The sequence below is a fragment of the Schistocerca americana genome, chromosome 1, assembly GCF_021461395.2.
Source record: "Schistocerca americana isolate TAMUIC-IGC-003095 chromosome 1, iqSchAmer2.1, whole genome shotgun sequence".
Taxonomy (NCBI): domain Eukaryota; kingdom Metazoa; phylum Arthropoda; class Insecta; order Orthoptera; family Acrididae; genus Schistocerca; species Schistocerca americana.
The window spans coordinates 974,142,396-974,148,395 of record NC_060119.1 but is presented as its reverse complement, the minus strand read 5'-3'; positions in this window follow the sequence as shown (position 1 = coordinate 974,148,395).

Here is a 6,000-nt window from a genome sequence, read left to right as displayed (position 1 = left end):
GGCAAATCAGCAGTCAGGATGAGATCACTTTGTGCTGGGCGATGGCCACACATGCCAGCTGGCAACCAACCACGGCGCCGAGTTCACTCACAACATCATCTGGCTCTGCAGATGCCGAGCTGACTAAATAGGTGTCAGCTAGAGCCCGACACACAGGTGAATGAAGATTCATCTGAGGTTGGTGCAGGAGACAACGAATTATAAAAACAGTGAATAAATGATTGAACTCTAATGTCTTATTAGCGTCGAAGACGCTTCACAGTTCCCAACAGACATCTCGACTTCATGCGGAGGTGTCTACATCTAGTCTCCCTGCAAGACTGTCAGTGGTGGTTCGTAATCGCAGTTTTGTTGTTATCTCCCAATGGCTACTTTGGGGAGCATTGTTTAATGAGAAGTTTATGCTTCTCTTATCGAATGTTTTCATCTGTACTAGCTTTAGCTATTAATCTTGTGCCTCTCACGTGATGACCATCGGTAAATTTAGAGGAATTATGCCTTATAAAGAAGGGAACAAATAATTGTTCTTTCCTCCAAGTCGTTGCTGAATGGACGGGGAAAAATGTTTATCGTATGGCGAGTTGTTTAGGTGAGATAGACACTACTGGCCATTAAAATTGTTACACCAACAAGAAATGCAGATGATAAACAGGTATTCATTGGACAAATATATTGTACTACCACTGACATGTGATTACATTTTCACGTAATTTGGGTGCATAGATCCTGAGAAATCAGTACCCAGAACAACCACCTCTGCCCTTAATAACGGCCTTGATACGCCTGGGCATTAAGTCAAACAGAGCTTGGATGGCGTGTACAGGTACAGCTGCCCATGCAGCTTCAACACGATACCACAGTTCTTCAAGAGTAGTGACTGGCGTATTGTGACGAGCCAGTTACTCGGCCACCATTGACCAGACGTTTTCAGTTGGTGAGAGATCTGGAGAATGTGCTAGCCAGGGCAGCAGTCGAACGTTTTCTGAATCGAGAAAGGCCCGTGCAGTACCTGCAACATGCGGTCGTGCATTATCCTGCTGAAATGTAGGGTTTCGCAGGGATCGAATGAAGGGTAGAGGCACGGGTCATAACACATCTGAAATGTAATGTCCACTGTTCGAAGTGCCGTCAATGCGAACAAAGAGTGACCAAGACGTGTAACCAATGGCACCCCACACCATCACGCCGGGTGATACGCCAGTATGGCGATGACGAATACACGCTTCCAATGTTCGTTCACCGCGATCTCGCCAAACACGGATGCGACCATCATGATGCTGTAAACAGAACCTGGATTCATCCGAAAAAATGACGTTTTGTCATTCGTGCACCCAGGTTCGTCGTTGAGTACACCATCGCAGGCGCTCCTGTCTGTGATGCAGCGTCAAGGGTAACCGCAGCCATGGTCTCCGATCTGATTGTCCATGCTGCTGTAAACGTCGTCGAACTGTTCCTGCAGATGGTTGTTGCCTTGCAAATGTCCCCATCTGTTGACTCAGGGATCGAGACGTGGCTGCACTATCCGTTACAGCCATGCGGATAAGATGCCTGTCATCTCGACTGCTAGTCATACGAGGCCATTGGGATCCAGCATGGCGATCCGTATTACTCTCCTGAACCCACCGATTCCATATTCTGCTAACAGTCATTGGATTTCGACCAGCGCGAGCAACAATGTCGCGATACGGTAAACCGCAATCTCGATAGGCTACAATCCGACCTTTATCAAAGTCGGAAACGTGATAGTACGCATTTCTCTTCCTTACACGAGGCATCACAACAACGTTTCACCAGTAAACACCGGTCAACTGCTGTTTGTGTATGAGACATCGGTTGGGAAACTTTCCTCATGTCAGCGCGTTGTAGATGTCGCCACCGGCGCTAACCTTGTGTGAATGCTCTGAAAAGCTAATCATTTGCATAACACAGCATCTTCTTCCTGTCGATTAAATTTCGCGTCTGTGGCAATTTTAATGGCCAGTAGTGTAGATGTATTTGTATCTGAGCGGTGGACCAGCTCCTGCCCCTCGAGGCCTCCTCTGACTTGAGCCCCGGCTCGCAGCAGCAGTTGAATGAGAAACACGTGCGGCCGAGAGACTCCGGCGGGAGTGACCGGTGAGACGGCGGAGAGCCGGCGCCGCGCCGCTATCTGCAGCAGCTGTCAGCGGCCGCACCCCCGTGATGCATCGCCAGCCGCTACACTCCCTACACTTAATCCCCGCTGCCACTCACCGTTATTCAACGCAGCCCTCCACCACATTTGTTCCCGAGCCAACTCCATTCTGCTTAGCAGTTATCTTTCAAGCTGTCACAGCAGAGAAGGGAAATGTGGTTTATTATGAGCTCGATGGAGATGTGTAGCTATAGTTTCCTGTTTCACAAGAGGAGCTATGCCTTTATCACCAAACTGCCCACTTTTTGTGTCTAAGACTGACAATACAACTGCTGTCACGTTTTACTGTAATACAACCTGACATTATACATAATTTCCTGTCCTTGACACACACACGCCTATTTTTTTTCCTTTCAATGATTTCTGTGCCTCCTTTAATGCTGTCATCTATTTCATTTATATCAACTCCTCACACCATCAGCCACATTTAAGCTTCAGTCCAAAACATTAGGACCACTTCTTAGGAAACAGGATCACCCACAATTCCAGAGCAAACTTTCATTTTGTAAGCTTTTTCTTAATGCCTTTCTCTTGAAGTGCTACGTGTTAGTTTGCCATCAGATTCCGCCTGCAGTGCAGTATCAAAAAACCGGGTAAATCTTACAGGAGTGGCTACCTACCCTAGTCCCATCTTCGGTTCGTTTGTAAGTAGACTTTTATATGTTTGTATGTTAGCAGCGTGATAGACTTCGTTAATAACTCTGTCAGTGCTGTGCGCCCTCTGTAAGAGACTCTGTGGCTGGTCGGATTAGCAGTTGGAAGTTAACAGTCAGCAGTGATAGAAGTTAGGAGTGAATAGCAGCAGTGATGAAGATTGGAAGTTAATATTTAGCAGTGATGGAGGTTAGACGTCTGAAGTGTTAGCGCGAGCTGACCGCATGGACGTTTGTTTTGACATGGACATATAATATTGTTGACGTTTATATGATTTTTGGAACTGGATGTCACATTATTAAGGCAAAAATTGGTAGATTGTTTGCTCTGCAACAAAATCTTTCCTTTGCTAACCACATGCCAATTAGTAGGTAGAGCCTACAGTAGTTAGAATCTGTACTGGTGTTTGCTGTATCGCTGTGGTTCATGTAATGAAGATTTTCTGTGAGGCAAGTGACTTATGAAATCTATGGATTATTGTTAGGATTTCTTTTAATTCCGGGTCATTATTTTCTGTTAAATAATAGTCACATTGCGTTGGGCTTGTATATTGTGGATAATAAATGAATGAGTTTGAGTTGTATTTGTCAGGGCAAATTCTGTAGGTCAGTTCTGATACGATAAAGACAATGCGAAGTGACAGTACGTCAATTTCACTTAGCAGTTTAACAAGATTTACTTGTATTCAGTTTTACTCAGCAGTTTCAGAGTTAAATAACCTAGAAGTATCACCTTCTCAATTACTGCAATTTAAGTAAAAAAAACATAAACAAAGAAGTTTCGGATTGGAATGGTGCGGTCACTATTTAGAAATATTTTTCCTACTAACTTTCGTCACAGCAATATTTGAAACGTATTCTCCTCCCCCACCAAGGGATTTGCGCAAAATTTCGCACTTTTATAGTTTCAAATAATGGCAGTATTTGGAATAAGTGCGTACATTGGCTTAACGAATATAAAATACGGAGAAGCATATAAACGCGAAATGTATAGGTTAGAAAGCAATGATCGAGTCTCACCTGTTATATCATTAAGACCACAGTAACCTGTAACCGCATTTTGAGATCTTATTTGGACAACCTACTCAAGCACGTTAGGCTAAAATAGCAATACGTGAAGCACAATTTAAGGTGACAAGGACTAATATGTTTATCGTTTTGGAAAGTATATTCGTTTTGGAAAGTATATTCGTTTAGGAAATACAGCTTGTACATTGAGCAGAGATAATAATGGTCTCACGGTTATTAGCTATGACAATGTTGTTTAAAAATTAGCTAGTCAATAACCAAAAAAGAGAACAAAACCATGGTGTTTGTAATAAGTTAATTTGAAAAAGGACTCTCTCATTCGTGATTAATAAGTTAGCTTTGTAGGATATTGGTAAGAATCTGGGTATCCATCATGCCATTTTGCCTATTATAGGGAAAAGTTTCTTTTTCGTTAAAATTTTCCGCACATAATAAGCTTTAAAGCAAAAGCTATGTTTCTAACGAAACCTCTGTCATCGCTGTACTTGTTAACAATGAGGAATAGTGATATGAGAAGTAATACAAATACACGTATATATTGTTATTCTTGAATTTCTCTCGGCGTATTTGATAATCAAAATATCCACGGGTGTATTGTCGGTCTTCAGTGTCCAACGGGCACAATACTTCGGCGATCATACATGTCGCCATCATCAGATGAACTGACGGACTGAGCTCCTGTGAACGTGCCGGTACGGAGATCCGTACGCTATGGCTGCTCAGGGGGAACTGGGTTCGGTCTCGCGTGGATCTGCACGGAGATCTACATCTACATCTACATCTACATCCCTACTCCGCAAGCCACCTGACGGCGTGTGGCGGAGGATACCATGAGTACCTCTATCGGTTCAAAAATTGTTGGGTTGGGTTGTTTGGGAAGGAGACCAGACAGCGAGGTCATCGGTCTCATCGGATTAGGGGAGGACTGGGAAGGAAGTCGGCCGTGCCCTTTCAAAGGAACCATCCCGGCATTTGCCTGGAGCGATTTAGGGAAATCACGGAAAACCTAAATCAGGATGGCCGGACGCGGGATTGAACCGTCGTCCTCCCGAATGCGAGTCCAGTGTTTAACCACTACGCCACCTCGCTCGGTCAAAAATGGTTCAAATGGCTCTGATCACTATGGGACTTAACATCTGTGGTCATCATTCCCCTACAACTTAGAACTACTTAAACCTAAATAACCTAAGGACATCACACACATCCATGCCCGAGGCAGGATTCGAACCTGGGACCGTAGCAGTCGCGTGGTTCCGGACTGAGGGCCTAGAACCGCTAGACCACCGCGGCCGGCCTCTATCGGTTCTCCTTTCTGTTCCAGTCTCGAATTGTTCGTGGAAAGAAGGATTGACGGTATGCTTCTGTGTGGGCTCTAATCTCTCCGATTTTATCCTCATGGTCTCTTCGTGAGATATACGTAGGAGGGAGCAATATACTGCTTGGCTCTTCGGTGAAGGTATGTTCTCGAAACTTTAACAAAAGCCCGTACGGAGCTACTGAGCGTCTCTCCTGCAGAGTCTTCCACTGGAGTTTACCTGTCATCCCCGTAACGATTTCGCGATTACTAAATGATCCTGTAACGAAGCGCGCTGCTCTCCTTTGGATCTTCTCTATCTCTTCTACCAACCCTATCTGGTACGGAGCCCACACTGTTGAGCAATATTCAAGCAGTGGGCGAACAAGCGTAATGTAACCTACTTCCTGTGTTTTCGGATTGCATTTCCTTAGGATTCTTCCAATGAATCTCAGTCTGGCATCTGCTTTACCGACGATCAACTTTATATGATCGTTCCATTTTAAATCACTCCTAATGCGTACTCCCAGATAATTTATGAAATTAACTGCTTCCAGTTGTTGACCTGCTATTTTGTAGCTAAATGATAAGGGAACTATCTTTCTGTGTATTCGCAGTACATTACACTTGTCAACATTGAGATTCAATTGCCATTCCCTGCACCATGCGTCAATTCTCTGCACATCCTCCTGCATTTCAGTACAATTTTCCATTGTTACAACCTCTCGATACACAACAGCATCATCTCCAAAAAGCCTCAGTGAACTTCTGATGTCATCCACAAGGTCATTTATGTATATTGTGAGTAGCAACGGCCCTATGACACTCCCCTGCGGCACACCTCAAATCAC